Raw genomic sequence first — 17,621 nt, forward strand, 5'->3', positions numbered from 1 at the left:
GGAGTTAGAAAGTGGATGTGTTGTATTTTCTTTGGGCTCAGAATAAATGTCAGCTGTTCTAGGGTTGATGCAACAATACATCAACAATACTAACCGGACTGTAGTCATTTTTTACCCATTAGATTTTTATGTATTTTGAGAAAGAAATAAAGACAGATGGGAAAGGCTCCTGTTCTCCCTGGGACCCTGAATGTGAAAAGCAGTAAAGATAATGGACGGATGGAATTATTGAGTTATACTGACCTTACAGGGAAAAACATCCAAAGTTATGGACATGGTGGAAGTTTAACAGATTACATGAGCTGGGATAAAAATAGACCTTTCCTTCAAAAATACTGCTCTGATTTTGCATCAATATGACTACGAAGAGATAGAAGGCTGCCTTCTTAGCATTTAAAGAATCATTACACATTGTAAACAAACTCTAGTTCTGATTACTGACCAGACAGTGCTGGATTGTAATCTACTGAGACCACAGACTGTATAAAACAGGGACGGCACAACTGCTCCCCAGAAAAGAAGCTAGTGCTTTAAGAGCTCCCCCTGGTGACTGGCTGCAGTATTGGTCTTTAAGCCTACCTCCACCTCCTCCATATTAACAGATGGAACAAGGGTAAAACTAAGAAATTGAAATACAACATTTTTCATCGTGATGATTTAAGTGCCAGTGTTCAATATTTCCGCAGTAGTCTGAGAAGGGTTAACTAGTTATTTGACGCTAAAAAGAAGGGATGTAACATCACGTTTGACAACTCCTTTGATAAATTTGGCTCCTAGATGAGATTATAAGAGTACAGAAGGAACGGTGAGGGGGAAAATAAACAATAACACAAGAGTCACTGAACTTTCAAGAACTATGACGGCCAAATTCCAACGGATCTGTGTCCCGTCCATCTCTGATCTGTCACAGCCCCTGGACAGGAAGTCAGGTACCAAAATAAAATGAAAATATCTGGTAATTTTCAGAATAAAACCCTCTGTGTTATCACCAGATCGTATTTCACTTAACTACAACAACACCGTCATGGCCCAGCCAGGCCTGGAGTCAACAGGTCAGAGGTTTTCAGAGGACCATAAAGACAACATGGATGAGTAGAGGGGTCGGATATTAATTAATACAGTTATTACTGCAGGAAAACCTCACATGACTCCAGCTGTCCGGCGGTGCTGCATTCTGAAAACCCAGCCGGTGGGTGTTGATGGACGAGAGAGCACAGAGCTGGACCGCAGCAGATCGGAGATGGAACGGACACGGATCTGGTGGAAGTCCCGGGTCAGTGTCTGCTTCAAACCAATACAAGAATCTGTTCTGCTGTGCACTGGACCATCACCAGCACAACATGCCAGCACCTGTTGTGGGAGGTATTTTGGCTTCACTTCTGTTAAATGGAAAGAGTCTTTCAAAAGTAAGAAAAGTAAGAAAATGAAGAACTGAGACAGTCGCAGTTCTTAACAGACACACAGAAAGAAAAAGTTGGGAGTTGTTATGGAGTCAGGTGACATAAAGTAATCCATTACAACATTAGAGCTTCTAAAAGACAAAAGCAGTAAGTTGATTCTTTATTGGACCAAGACCAAAATGTGTATCACCCACCAAGTAGCTGCACAAGTCTGACTCATCAGTGATGTGTTGGCGCTTAAGGCTGGAGTCTGCATTCACTCACACAAACTTGTTTTCAACTATTTTCATAAGCTATTCTCTATCTTGTTAATTGATTGAAAATTCGACATCAAGCACTTTAGCTTTCAGAAGAATTAAACATCAGGAGCGAGCAGAGAGAAGTCTGAAACTTTCCTGCTGAAGTGGGGGCTTGAGCGATGAAGAAGGAACAAGAAGGAGCTTCTCCTGACACTCTAAGATTTCACCGTGTTTCAAAAGCCACTCGCACTTCTGAAGGTGTGTTTCCGTGTGCAAGAAAGACCCTCTCCACAACTCCACCAGCCTCCTCCAGCACGCTGCTTAAGTGACTCCTAATGAAAAAAGAGAGTCGTGGTAGGAGGCAGAGCTTGGCAGAGAGTGAATAGCGTAATTGCCTGTATGTGAGGAGGGCGGGAGTATGAGGGTGCTACAGAGGAGAGGGTTATATTTACATGCTTGGTTGTGAGCACGAGCAGATACACCACGGTATTTAAATCTGACACTGCAGCCGGGGCTTAACCTGAAGAACTCACACAGTGCCTGACTGTTTTTCACTCCATAAACACTTGTTGCATAAATAGTGGAATGACTCTGCACTGGAGAGCACAAACTTTGCCTGCACGTTGGTATGCAGGAGTAAATGAGGAGTCTAATAACACTTATTGATGGTAGCAAGTTACGTTCAAGCCAACAGGTTAGTTGTTAGATGTTTAGCCTTACTTTCTGTTTTACCAGCGGGCCTGTATTGGATTTACACTCACTTAACATCCATTTTTCCCACCGCTGTTCTGAATGTAGACTTCTCTAACACCAGTGAGAACAGCACTTTTTTTAATATGTCGATTCAAATAGAAAACTTAATAATTCAGGAGAGCAGGTCACTCTCTGCCAGCAACTTCCTGGATAAGAAAAAAAAGATGCAGCTTGGAGAAATATTAAAATTAATTTTAATGTTTCAACAGATGGATGTTTTTTGTTCAAGTCGACTGTAGCCTATAAATCTACCGGCCTCACTTACAGTTCTTAGCCAGGGCCCAGAATACTCTTTTACTTTTAGATTACTCGGCTTGCATTGTAGAACAGTATGAAGTGTGTACACATGCCTATGTCAATCAAAAAATCTTAATTGATTCATGCACAATGTGAAGCAATGAGGCTGCAATACCATGATCAGCCACTGGGCAAAAATAGAAGAATGCTTGAAATCCATGACCAGGTGTTACTTGTAGAGCCACTTTTTTTCGGTATTTTATCATATTGAATCTGTGTGTTCCTTACTCCAAGACATGCGAGATATGTGACGTAACCGAAGCATGCCAATGAAAGAAAAATGCATTACCCCTCTTAAAACATCCCCTTGGAAAACATGTAAGAAACTTTAATTAACAAAGCATGGATTGTGATCTCAAGTAGCACAAAAATTGTGCTCTTACTATCTGCTCTGTCTTAACGCCTGGTTCACAAAATCCCTAAAGTTTTGCAGCTTTGTTCAATTTGCTCTTGTTTTGTGTGTGTGAGATGAGCTGTTAGCATCTGCAGTCTCTGCTGTGCGGTCACTTCTGCAGAGCGCAGATCTGTCCACTTACAGGCCCTTGATGCTCTGACTCCAGTCTCCGCTCCTTGTGAAGCTCTCTACAGTTCTCAAATCAACTTTTCTTGACAATCCTTTCCAGGCTGCGGTCATCCCTGTTGTTCGTTGCAGCTTTTCCTACCATACTTTTTCCCTTCCAGTAAACTTTCCGTTGATATGCTTCGATACAGCACTCTGCTAACAGCCAGCCTTTTCAGCAGCGACCTTCTGTGGCCTTATGGAGAATGTCATTGATCGTCTTCTGGACAAACACCAAGTCAGACGTCTTCTCGGATTGTGGTTGCATGTTCTGATCTTGACAAAGAGATACATGGTCTGGTCTACATTCAGTCTGTCAAACTCAAAATGAATCATAACAATTTTGCATCCTTGTATGATCTTACAGGTGAAGAGTACAGTTGGAGGAGTGGTGACACATTCTGAAACCTAGTCTTGATGTATTTGGTTCAAGATTAAGAGTCCCTCATTAGGCATGTCAGTGTAGCTCGTCCACGTTTAAAAAAACTGGGAAAAAAGCTTGTCCCTGTGTGCAATAGCTCAGTAACCCTGACACTAATAGTAATAGCAGTGAGTAAGTTACATTTATATAACTGCATTCACTCACTGTATTACATATTGTTAAGAATCACTGGAAAGTTTGAGCGTGACATCCTTTAAAAATACTACGGCATAGTTTCCTTCAAAACTCAGGAGAAGACGAAGATTTCAATCAAGCTACATAGCTGTTAGCTCCAGTTTTTGTGAATCAAACGTGTTGTAATGAAATTCACTGGAGAAAAAAAAGGGGGAAAACTTTTATCCAGATTAATGCATACTGGCTCATTTCAATATGCACAAACAGCACCAGTGCACCGAGACACTATTTGTCATGCTGCACAGTCTGTGGTTGCATTTAACTCTGGGCTTTGTGAATTAGACGGTTTATTTTTCATCTCATTTGCACAGATTTAGCGGGTGCAAATGCAGTGCAAACCTTCTGTGAAACAGGTCCAGAGTGTGTGCAGAAGCTGTCGCTGACTCAGCTGGCATACCAGTGAATTTGACAGCACACATTCATGCAAGAGCAGCTCTTGCATATCCCAGGTCTTAACCACTGACTTAAGATGCTTGTTATGCAGATTCCACAAAAAAATCTGGGAAAATACATAAATAAATGAATAAATAAATAATAAGATTGTTTTGAAAAACTGTACAATTCAAATTTCAGTTCATATTTGGAGACATTCAGCAGGATGTCTGTTACTCTGAGACCAGATCCTGTCATTGCTTATTGATGTGGAGCAGTGGTAGAGCAGCGATGTTGCACACCCTGTGACCTGCAGCAGTCTGATAAACTCAGCATGTTAACTTTTCCAGAGCAGTCTGTCTAAATATCCCGACGTCCTTGAGCCCAAAGTCTCAGTGACTGACACTCGAGCACGGTTTAGAGCAGGCAGAGAACCGGCTCTCTGCTACCATGAGCTCAGAGTGTAATCCTTCCAAAGTCGAGCTGTTTACCTCAGAATCAGACCCACTTCAGCATCTGTGCGAATGTGATATCTGAGGTCACTCAAATAAAAGTCAAGATTCACTGTGACTTTGCTCTTTTTTCTTTTTACCTCAGCTCTCATTTCGGCCATCTTTCTTTTTCTTTTTTCATCCTCCTTCCCTTTTATCCTCTTTTCTCTCCTTCTCGGGGCTCGTAAAGCAAACCAGAGGCTGCAGGTGTTTTGGGAAACCAGCACCTCTCTCTGTTGACTTTGTTCATGAAATATGATCCAAATAAAGGCGGCACCTCTGGCTGATGGATTACCATGGTAACAGGAGAGACTGTTGTCTGGGAGAACACAGATCTCTGCATCACGGTCCAAACTTTCAGTCGTCACATCCCTGCATAATCATTAATGTTAATTATGTAGTTAACCACAGAACTGAATGTTAAAGATGTAGTTAATGCAGAATTTTAACACCATGATTGTTTGAGTCAAATGTTTGTTTTTTTGTAGTGCCTGTGTTTTTAAGAAATGCTGGTTTGTGACCACAAATTGCTATTTATATGCAAATTAGTTGCACTTTTAAATGATTGATTGTTTCCACATACTGTCAGTATATATGCTCCATACTATTGAATTGTACTATTTATTTTGACGTGTGCTGCTAACCTCTTGGCCAGGTCACCCTTGTAAAAGAGGTCTTGATCTCAGTGGGTTCACATCAGGTTAAATAAAGGTTGAATAATGTGGAAATATTTATCTTTGTTTGAGACTTTAAAAAAAGGAGTATGTTCTGTTTATATCAGTAATTCTGACAGCGAGCACTAGGTGGAGCCTCGTCTCATGATGTGCATAAAGAAACAAACTGTAAGCGAGATAATTCGTAAGTTGAGTTGGAGGTTATTCACTTTATGTTTAATTTCATTTTAGATGAATGGAAGCAGTTTAGTCAAAACCAATGGTGGTGATAATACTAAGAAACTGTAGCTACATGGATCGCATTTTCAAAATGGAAAGCGCCTGAGTTGCATGCTGGTTAATTTGCCAAGAACTTGAGTTTGAACTGATTTCCAAATCCATCCCTCAGTGTCTCATTCAAGGTAAATTCTGTTTTGCTGATGATACAAATAACTTCATTTTTGGCCTGCTCCCTTAAAGTTAATTATTTCAGTCATCAACTGATTATTTGTGACAGAGTAAAGCTGAACAAGAGATATCAGTCTATAAAGTCCTCAAACAGATTCATGTCTCTGATTTTACAGGCAAAGACAGAGGGTCGATGGGCACAGTGTGATGTGTCTCAGCTGACTGCTCAAGGCTCTCAGTTTTGGTGCTCACTCCATCAAAGTCGGCTGAACTAGTTCTGAACCCAACATTACTACAACCTCTTTTCCTGTATGTGTGAACTTTCATTCATGCAATTTTCTAAGGGATCACTAAATAACAACAAACAACAACAGATACTCAAAAAGGAGTGAGTTATCAACTGAAGCTAAGAAGGTATGTTTCTTTGGGTCCTACTCATGTGTAAAATGGATCATGTGATCAGGAGTTAGATTGGTGCAGCATCAGAAGTGATGCAGAGGTTCTACCATCTAATGCAGTGAAGAGAGAGAGCCGAGCCAGAGAGTGCAAAAAACTGCAGTTCCTCAAGCGACCACTTGAGGCAGGTTCCAAAAAAACAAGGAACCCTCATTTGGTCCGATGTTTGAGTTCCTATTTTTACAGCAGAATTAAACTTGTTTACAGACTGGTTAAAACAAAGTCTTTGTCTATGTAGCTAATTTCTTTTCTCCCCTGCAGGGAAAGTTTTTTTTTATAATGCATCCATTAAGATAATATAAGGCTAGGAGTGACACATAAATGTGCAGAATTTGGCACGGCTGAGTTGACTGACAGCTGGTTGTGTTGTTGTTGTTTGTCACGGAGCTAAAAGCTCGACCTGTGGTTAGATTGGTCCAAAGTTAGGTTGAGTCAGTATTTCCAATTTGGTGACCACCACCTTTTGGCTTCACAACATCACTTGACATCACTTGAGTAAGTCTCCTCGTTTCATACAGGCTATGGTTGATCTACTCTCAAACCTTTACAGTCGCAGGTGGTGACCAAAGGGAAGAGGTCGCAGATAACTCTGGCCACATTGACTATCCTCTGTGTGGTAGCTGGTGGAGTTCAGTCTTGGAGATATAGTGAGGACGCTCAGACATCAAGAGGAGCTGAGAGAAGAGCTGCTCCATCCCACCAAAGACACCGTCCAGTTGTGTCTTGAGAAGAGTTGGTCCAAATAGTTCTACAGTTTGAGCTGTACTGTTGACTTAAAGTTAGGATATCTCCGTCTCTATTGGGCCATAAAAATGCAAGTCTGAGCCCTAAAACTCTTTGGAGGAGCAGTGTGACACCTCCAAGAACAACCCTCAAAGTTATTCAGATTTCCACCAGGCACGGAATGCCGTGATGTGGTTGTCAGTGTAACAAAGAGCTTGAATAGAACTTGTTTTTAAAGAGTCAGCTCCGACACTTTCTACTCCAACAATGAAAAATGTTGCGTTGTTGCAAAGTGTCACTCGCTCTTTTTTTAGTTGTTTTTCTACCACGGGAAACTATTCTTCCACAGCAGTATAAGTTTGAACACGAGTGAAGCTGCACCGAGTTCAGCTGTGAAGCTTGCTGGTGGATTAAACAGACATTTAGCCGAGAGACGTGCTGACTTAAAACACTCCTCTTCTCTCTGACAGCAAGCAGCAGTGCTAATTTCAGATATATCACATGCCAGGAGGCATTAGCGGCTGGCACACACTGGCATGCATCTGCTCAGATGAAGAGTCTCACCCTCATGGGAGAGCATCCTCCCCCAGCACAGCAGAGCCTGAGAGAGGCACGGCTGTCCTTGGATAACAGCGGGCGTACTGCTGAGAGGCTGAATTCTTCGCGCTCGAGCAGAGCTGAAGTCAAGCTCTTAAAATGACTCCTCTGCTTGCGGGAACAGATGCTTGGTTACCCTGAACATCGAGCTGATACGAGTCCTTCAGACTTCAGGTTAACTATCGGGGGATCCATTCAAGGAACAGGTGAAATCTTTTTCATAGTTTAAGTCAAAAAGATAACCTTTCAATATTCAATATTCAATGTTTCAATATTTCAAGTCATTTTTTGTTTGAATTTTGATGTGAAGGCCTACAGATCAGAAAAAATTTAAAACCAGGATCTCAAATTATTAGAACATTTCCTCAGATCGATTAAAAAAAGGATCTAAAATACAAAAATGTCTGACTTTTTAAAAGTACATTAATGTATAAATGCAATACTTGGTTGGGGCTCCTTCAGCAGGAATTACTGCACCAATGTGGTGTGGCATGGATCAGCCTGTGGTTCCTCATCTTCCTCATAAATTCTCTTTGGGGTTCAGGTCAGGTCAGCTGGCCAATCGAGCTCTGTAATATTAATGATCAGTGAAATTTTTTGGTGCTGTGGGCAGGTGCAAAGTCCTGCAGATGGAAGCATGAAGTGCTCTAAAATATCCTAGTAGATGCTGGGTTGACTTTAGACTTGAAAAAACACAGTGGAGCCAAAACCAGAAGATGACATGGCAACCCAAACCATCACAGACTGACTGAAACTTCACACTGGACTTCAAACACCTTGGATTCTTTGCCTCTCCAATCTTCCTCAAGACTCTAGGACCTCGATTCACAAATTAAATGCAAAATTTCATCTGAAAGGAGGAGTTTAAACCACTGAGCAAGAGTCCAATTCTTCTTCTTAGCTCAGATAAGACACCTCTGATGTCTCTGCTTCAGGAGTGTCTTGATCTTAGAGAAGCGACAGTTGTAGTCTCTTTCCTGAAGACTTCTGTGTGTGGTGGCTCTTGATGCTCTGACTCCAGTCTCAGTCCGCTCCTTGTGAAGCTCTCTACAGTTCTCAAATCAACTTTTCTTGACAATCCTCTCCAGGCTGAGGTCATCCCTGTTGTTTGTTGCAGCTTTTCCTACCACACTTTTCCCTTCCAGTAAACTTTCTGTTGATATGCTTCGATACAGCACTCTGCTAACAGCCAGCCTTTTCAGCAGCGATCTTCTGTGGCCTTATGGAGAGTGTCATTGATCGTCTTCTGGACAAACACCAAGTCAGACGTCTTCTCGGATTGTGGTTGCATGTTCTGATCTTGACAAAGAGATACATGGTCTAGTCTACAGTCAGTCTGTCAAACTCAAAATGAATCATAACAATTTTGCATCCGTGTATGATCAAAGCTTTGTTCACTGATCTATTTTTGTACTTTCACACATCAGACAGAGGACTCCTCCACCAGCAGCTGTCACTCAGCTCTCTGGGCTCACGAGGGGATGGCTAACTAGGCCGACAAACGTGATGAATCATGTTAATCTCTGTGTTTATATTTAGGTAGCTGTCTGATCATTGTTTTGTTATAGAATAAAAACATGCACACACATAGTTCTCACCAGGAATAGAAAGCACAGTTTTTAAAGTTTGGCCTAGCAATGTTGTTATACAGTTCTTTATTTCTGTGTATTTTTTAATTTGAACACAGTTTGAGCGGCTGCTTGTCGCTCTGAATGGGAATGTTTTGTCTATTGCAGCATGTTTGTCCTTGTTGTTACACATTTCCTTTGTAAGAAGGTGATTCAGTGATTATAACACCTGATACCAGGTGGGACCAATCAGTGAAACGGCCTGTGGCGGCTCAGATGTCTCAGCAGGACATGGTCTGACGTCACCGGGTTAGTTGGAGATATTTTGCTGTAAATTACTTTTAAAGTTTAATGACCAAACAGGTGAAATTAATTACTGAGTCATTTATAGAAAAGGCCCGGGGTAACGCTCTCATCCCGGATAGATACCTCCAACACTGGAGATGTGTGAGTCAATGACAAAATTGCTTGTGTGGGAGTGAATCAGCATTGTACTTTGACACCCATGCAAAAAAAGACAGCTCTCTCTTCTACTTCTCATCACTTTGGTTTGAAAATATTTACAGTAAGACTAAGATGCGCTCAAAAAAAAAGCAGTTTTCATAAAGTGAAGTAATTCAGGCTGCGTGTTTCTCCCACTCATGTTTCCAAATGAATGATTTTACTCGACACCCACTGAGGGTTTTCACCAGCAGGCTGACATTAAGGAAGATATTTATTTTACAGACTAATATGAGTCATATCTGCACATCAACACGGCAGATGTGAGAGCCAATAAAGGACACAGTCACTGTTTGGACTCTTTGATGTTGATACTGATCTAAGAGGGGACAGAAAATGTTCCCCCACACTAACCATTAATTTCATTCCCCTCAACATTAACCCTTCATGTTGTTGTGTTTTTAACTCTGTGTGAACATTTTTAACGGTGTGGGATTTTAATCACTGTTATCTGATGGTCTGTTCCACTCACACTAGTGTTTGGGGAAGCAGGTCACTTTTCATCACACATTAACTGCAGCCGACCCAGTAATTGGAGCTATTTCAGTCCCAGGTTTGTGCAGGTCTGGCCCACAAAATGTGGACAGACACTCACATGGCTTCAAAGACGAACATCAGCCTGAGCTGTACTTTGTGTTTCAGGGCTAAACAGCAAACCATGAAAAAAGCATGTTGAGAACACAGTTAGAGTAAAGATTGTACTGTCTTTTAAAGGATGTCACGCTCAATTTTTGCAGAGGTCATGACCACAACTCCACCTCTTGATGACCTTAAATGAAGACATCTGCACATAAAGTCTGTTGATATTACTTTAACAGCATTGTTTTCATAATCGTCAGCTGTTAAATCTGTCTGGGGCTGTGTGCAGATAAACCCCAGCACATACGAGCTGTGCCATTATGCACGCTGGGGTGTTTTTGCTAGCTTGCTGCAGGAAGTGCAGCTGGATATAAAAGGTGAAATTAGAATCACATCTTTGTGAATCGACACCACCAGATGATGATGGATGGGGCATCATCATCTAACACAGGACTTCCACCAGATACGTGTCCGGACCGTCTCTGATCCGCTGTGGTCCGCAGCAGGACCACTGGACAGCTGGAGTCATGTGACTGAGGTTTTCCCACGACAATCACTGAATCAAGGATTCTCCTCCTCCTCTCCTCATCCATGTTGTCTTTCTGGTCCTCTGAAAACCTCTGACCTGTTGACTCCAGACCTGGCTCCGCTCATCATGATGGTTTGTTGTCACAATTAAGTTAAAAATGATCTAACGATAACACAGAGTGTTTTATTCTGAAAATTAACCGGATGTTTTCATTTTGTTTTGGTGCCTGACTTCCTGTCCCACTCCATCTGTTCTGTTGAGATTGATGCGTCGTGCTCCAGCATCCAGCAAAAAAAGAAGTCTTGTGTATCTGATCCGTTGCATTCCGACCTGCAGGATCAGAGACAGAATGCGACGGAGCGGATCCAGTGGAAGTTAACAGATTTGCTAGAATAGAAACCTATCAGATCCGGTGCCTTGACGGATCAGAAACGGACCGGACACTAATCTGATGGAATTCGCTAAGAGGTGCGTCAACAGGATGAGAGTGCACAGTGAAGCTTTGTGCAGCAGAAGGCAGAGATGGAGAAGGCTTATCTCCACATAAGATGCATTCCCTAACTTTCCTCCAAGCATCATGTCTGATAGACGGATAGATACAAAGGTTATACATCCTTCTGAAGCACTGACATTACTTTGTCCTGAGCGCACACACAGAGAACCAATGCATGTCTTGATAATAAGAAAGAGGGGAAAACCCTGTTTGACCAAATGGATTGGTTCCTGTGTGCCGAACATTGGGCACATTTGCACAAAGATCAGTGGATTCAACTTTTGCTCCCTACATTTTGATTCACACCACAGGCTGTCCCTTGTGCAAGGAAGTAAATTTCTTGCTTCTGGAATAAAAAGCAGGAGGAATTGGGAACATGACAAATCAATCAACCATGGTGGGTAGTGTGTGAGATTAATGTTTAAAAGTCTGTCTGCCTTACGGAGGTTTAAAAGTCTCTGCAAACATATAGCAAAGGGAGAGATCTCGGCAGGCGCGGGGCCTTTCACCTCTCCCTTCTGAGACACCGCTCTCTTTGCACCAGCAAACCCCTCGTGGTTTTACTGAAGAGCGGAGCATCCAGGCGTGAATATCCTGCTCTGTCTGCAAGCATGCTGGGTCCCTGGGAGCCCGAATCCAGGAGAGAATTACTAATGGGACTGACTAAGCCAGGTCTGTATCAGTGAACCATAGAAGAGGACTCAGACAGACAGAGACTCCTGTTCTATTCTGCAGTGTTGGGGTCAGCCTGCTTTTAATTCAGTCGGTCAACTGAGCCGATTTAACAATTATACTTAACACCCAGAAATAAGACTCCTCGTGTTCTTATAGAAATGGAGCAAATGATGCAAAAGTCCTCAGCTGTTTAACTAAAGTCCTGAATTACAGAACGTTATTGAACAATTTCACAACTTGTTTTTCTCATTAATGCCCAAGTTAAAAGTTCATAAAAAAGTAATGTCACTGTCTCGCTTCAATAGGCTGCTGCGCCCATAACTCTTTCTAAATTAATCAAAAACTAAACACAGTAGCTGGCTCAGTAGTTCTTTTGTCAGAGAGAGTTAGTCATCCAACTTATCTCCTCACCATGATGTCTGTTTGAAATCAGCCATGTTCAAATTACTTAAACACTTTTAACAAGTATTTGGTCAGTCTTGAAACACTCAGATTACTTCTGTCTATTTTTCTAAATTCGATTTTCCAGGACTTGGGAGATAGAAAATTAAATCACACCCATATTAAAATACATCTGAGATCTATTCTTTATATTTAATGTGTTCAGCACTCCCTGTCCTCTCCTCCAGGCCCTGAACTTCACATTAACTATTCAGCCTCTTCACTAATGTACTTTAAGTTTCTTCTTTTATGACTTCATGCCTGACTGACATTTTAACTTTTGAAAACATTTGACACCGACCTAAATGGATGCTGGCTTTAAAAAGATTCCTTTCATACTGGAAATGTTTAAAACTTAGGAGAACACATTACCTCAAAGTTAGAGTTGATGACTGACCCATCTCCACCAATAGGCTTTTTTGGCTCTGGCAGCATCTACAAACTAAATTTGAGAGCGCTTCTCACTTGCACTTATTGTTTCTAGGTTTACACTAACGGCCAAATCCCGACAGATAAGTGTCCTTTCCGTTTCTGATCCGTCACCGGATCTGATAGGTTCCTATTCTAGTCAATGTGTTAACTTCCACTGGATCCGCTCCATTGCTTTCCGGCTGTTTCTCTGATCCAGCAGGTCGGAGCCCTCCGGATCAGATACACAAGACTTCTATTTCTGCCAGATGCCAGAGCACGACGCATCAATCTCAACAGAGCAGATGGAGCAGGACAGGAAGTCAGGCACCAAAACAAAATGAAAACATCCGGTTAATTTTCAGAATAAAACCCTCTGTGTTATCACCAGATCGTATTTCACTTAACTACAACAACAAACCGTCATGATGAGCGGAGCCAGGCCTGGAGTCAACAGGTCAGAGGTTTTCAGAGGACCAGAAAGAATGGATGAGGAGAAGAGGAGGAGAATCCTTCATTCAGTGATTGCCGCGGAAAGACCTTGGTCACATGACTCCAGCTGTCTCCGGCTGCGTCCAAAAACGGAGCCGGACCACAGCGGATCAGTGACGGACCAGACACGATTCTGGAAGAATTCCGATAATAGTGCTGAAACTGCATGGATTTTATAAAGAAAATAGGCACTGCAGCACAACAACAAAAATCGGCATCAGTGGAAACAGGCCCTTATGTGACTGAACAAACTACACCTATTACAAGCAGTCATTTGGCACTTAACTGTAACCTTCAAATGGTGCAGCTTGTGCAAGAAAGGCCACTGGTCGTTTTTCTGAAGTCGAAACAAGAAGTCGTTACTCTGATGAATTGTGTTTAAGGTGTTTTTTGATGTGTGTAAGGTAATCATTGTTACCGTTACCACTCTTATGGTTTGTTCCTCAATGTATTTAGAAAAGGTTTTAGACAAATGTACATGTTTTTGAGTACAAAAACATGGCTGTAATTATGCATGATTAGGTACTCTTTTAGAAATATTGCATGTTTCCTAATCTGAAGGTGTCAGGACAGGGAATATCTGCATGATTTAAAAATAACCCACCATTTGGATCAATCTTTCTAAAATGGAGTATATACAGTAGCTTTCAGACAACAAGCTCTAAAGACAGTAAGCCACAGCCGACTGCATGTCACTGAGTGAAGACAGTTTGAAGAGAGGAGAGGATAGTTCAGCCAAGCGTGAAGTCTAACCGGCAATATTCTCTGCTTCAAATCAAACAAGCTCCAAGTCCCACGAGGAAAACTGTGAAGCAAGCTTGGCTGGAAGAAGTTTGCAGTTTGTGAAAGGTTCATCAGCACAGGCAACTGATGTTTACAGCAACTGGAATTGAAGAAAGTCTCCAAACAGCTGTGATTCAACCCAAAATCAAAGCCTGTATTAGAGTCATTATATGCTGTTTTGCAGAAATGTAGATCAGGGGTGTAACAGTACCTCAAGAGACGGATTAAATTCAGTACACATGAGGGACAATTCAAATCAGAGAGATTAACAATGGATCCTGATACTCTTTTCAAACAGCAGAGGGTGCCCTCTGGGTTTGAATCGTCTTGTTCGACATCATTACGTCTATTTGCCCATCATTTTAGCATTTTCCCTCTTCAGATGGGTCGCCATCTACTATGGACAAATCAGTTAACTAGTGTATGATGTCTCTCTACTCCTTGTGCAACTGTCACGAATAGTGTTTCTGAATCTACCCTCCAAAAATAATCACAACATAAGAGCTTATAACTCACATTTAAACTCTGACCTTATAAGTATATTTAGATTGAGAGATAATGCATGGGCAGTATATCGTAAGACTAAGGATCCTTCTGATAAAAGTTTCTCTAGCATTTAACAAGGCATAAGGCAGTAAAGGAAAATTAAAAGCATCACTAGCTACAGTTTTTCAGGTAATGTCTTCTTTAAAGCCTGAACGTAACTTACACTCAAAAAAATGTAAAAAATATTATTGTGAATGGTTTTGCTCCTATGGTGGATATTGTATCTTCAGTTGAGTGTTTTGTTACAACCTTTGCATGTATTTTCAACAAATCCCCTCTTTTCCTTATTACCCAAACCAAAATCACATCCACCCCTCGTGCTAAATGTCCACAAATAACATCCATGGCTCCTGTTTCATGTCTGACTGTGAGGCTGCAGTGACTCTTCGGACGGATTACTTCTCTCCAAGAGACGAGCTCCTGGGAGGTTTCTGTTACTGACCGCAGTCGATAGCATGCTGGCAGGAACTGCATTACCATATGTCATCATCATGACCCAAAGAGACCCCTGTAGGAAGTGGCATTAACCGTATTTACTGTTTCAGTTCTACAGCAGGACAGGATGGTACTCAGGTCTGTTCTTTGAGGTATCTCATGGAGCTTTGAATTTTTTATGTTGTGTCTCTAAGAGTTAAACGTACAGATAAGATCATTCTATGGGCTTTCTTATGCCTTTATTGAGAGCGAGGGTGATGGATAGAGTAGGAAAATGGAAAGAGAGAGGGGGGAATGATACTTATTAAGAGCTGCAGGTCAAGTTTTAACTTCAGCCATCCAGTTTTAGGACTACAACCTTTGCACATCGGGTTTGGGATATAACTTCTGAGCTAAACTAGCACCCTAACTCAGAAGACCTCTTACTGAAGACGGTAATGTTGTGGTTCAAGAGTTTTAGAGTTTAACCAAAAAGAGGAAAAACTACAACCTAATGTTTTCCTTCTCATCCTTTTCCTTCTACATTATTTTTCTTCACTTGTCTGTGCAACCAAAACTAGAAGACCAAAACTCACAAACACTGAAGAGTTAGTAAAAAGTAAACGATGACTTCAGCTCATAAAATGACAAGATGATGATGTACTACTAAATCTTAAATTAAATCAGAATACTTATATCAGTTTGATCTACATGAGGTAAGAGAAGATTTCATCCAAGTAGTAGCATCAAATCTAAGAGAAACTTTGAACACGTCAGAGCAGAGCTAAAAACAAAGCAGTAGTTTCACCTTGCAGAACTTAGTTTCAGCCCTAAGACTAAATCAACAGGTAAGTTTGTGTTGATGAGCATTACTCAAATATTGTGTTTGGATCCAGAGTTTGCCGGCCTTGACTTTTAAACTTTGTTCAGACTCGACACACACTGTTTGTTTAACACACAGAAACAGGCTGCTAAAGACCAGCGCCTCTTCTGTTCTGCAAAGTCAAAATACTATTGAGTCAACGGATTCTGGTGGCTTTCAGGAGAGACAAGTAACGTATGTTTCTGGTATCAAAACAATAAAAAAATTAAGTCTAAACAAGAGGTGTCTTGCGCGATTTCATTGGAGAATAGTAGAAGAATGATCTGAGCCTGTCAGTAGCGCTGTTATTGTTTTTACTTCGATAAAAGAACCTGTGCCAGTAACAGTTGGGACAGACAGGGAGCGTGTTGGCTGTGTGACTGCTGCAGAGCGTGACGGCTCTGTCTCGTGCCGTCTTGGTATTCACACAGGCTTCATGTTGGCTGCGTGAGTTGCTGCTGTTAGCCCTGCCTTTCTTCATGAGTTATACCCAGAATAAAGCTATAAACTACTTTTTATTAAAATGCTTTAGCTTTTAAAAATTGTCAGGATCGATTCTTCCCGGAGACGGTAAAGAGGCATGTGATCTAATGGAAGTTATAACTAATACAATACATAAATAGAATATGCATGTCAATCCCTCAGTTTACAGGCAGTTTGTCATACCTTTAAAAGAGAAGTTTCAGGGATAAGCTTTAAGAAAACAATCTTATTTACATAAAAAATAGGTCCTCAATTTATATCCAGGTTCAACAAAAAACTGTGTGACAGCAAGAGAGACAGAGAAGAGGAAAAAGAGAGGGGGATTGAGAGAAGGAGTGATGGTACTGGAAATTACTTTAACTTACTTGATGTTACTTGATGACTGAAATCATATACTTAAGCCTACATTTATTATGACTCAGTTTCATGACTTTTCTTCAAGTTTTTTTTTACATGAAAAACAGTTGCTGCCCAAACCGCTGTATGAGCAGAGAGAGGGCGAAGAGATGGAGACGACAGGGAGATCGCACAACAAGAAATATTTCTGTAGTAGGATATCTAATGATTAGCAAAGCTTACCGACTTTTTTTTTACATAAGTTCAGCAGGAGGTAAATAAAGACCTGAAAAAACAACTTCTTCAATTCAAAAACATGTCCTGGAAAAAACTTACGAATAAAAGCACTCTGTGAAAACAAGGGTAGACACACAGTAAAAACACATAGGGTTTTTACTTTGAAAATCATTCTTAAAGTGTTATCACACCTTGCTAACCAGCTTTCTTACAGATTTTCCAGTTGTATAATTCTGATTGGTCATTTTTTGACAACGTGTTTGTATTTTAAGTTAGTAGCCAGGTAATAAAGGGGATAATGTTTGGTTAGCAAGTTGTTATGGGAAAAAGAATCCCTTCAGGGTGAGACAAGACTCTGACATCAACCATACATTATCCCTTACTTAATTTTGTATGCATATGACATAAATATAGCTGATACAAAGCCAATACAGCCCTCTACTTTATATTTTGTCTGACTGTTTCGGCGGAGAGCTGCAGGAAATAGGCAAGTCTTTGATTTTCTAGATTTTCAGTGCGAAACGAACGTGAGATGCACTTTTATGCCGGTGGTCTAAATACTCTGAAAATGAAGCTGTTCTTCAGTCTTCACACAGCCAACATCTTCACTAAAGCCATGGTAAGGTTTACTTTGCAGCCATTACATCGTGTTACGGCTGAATCGGTCTACTGGAATATTACCAGACTTTGTATACCTATTAGTCATTCAA

The 17,621-nt window shown here is 41.1% G+C and overlaps 1 protein-coding gene across 2 annotated transcripts in view; it reads right to left on the reverse strand.

Moving 5' to 3' along the window:
* Positions 1-17,621, reverse strand: part of kcnc2 (potassium voltage-gated channel, Shaw-related subfamily, member 2) — a 122,501-nt gene that overhangs the window by 77,914 nt on the left and 26,966 nt on the right. The gene's annotated exons all lie outside the window — the stretch shown is intronic.

This window comes from Notolabrus celidotus, chromosome 21 (assembly GCF_009762535.1).
Source record: "Notolabrus celidotus isolate fNotCel1 chromosome 21, fNotCel1.pri, whole genome shotgun sequence".
Lineage (NCBI taxonomy): Eukaryota > Metazoa > Chordata > Actinopteri > Labriformes > Labridae > Notolabrus > Notolabrus celidotus.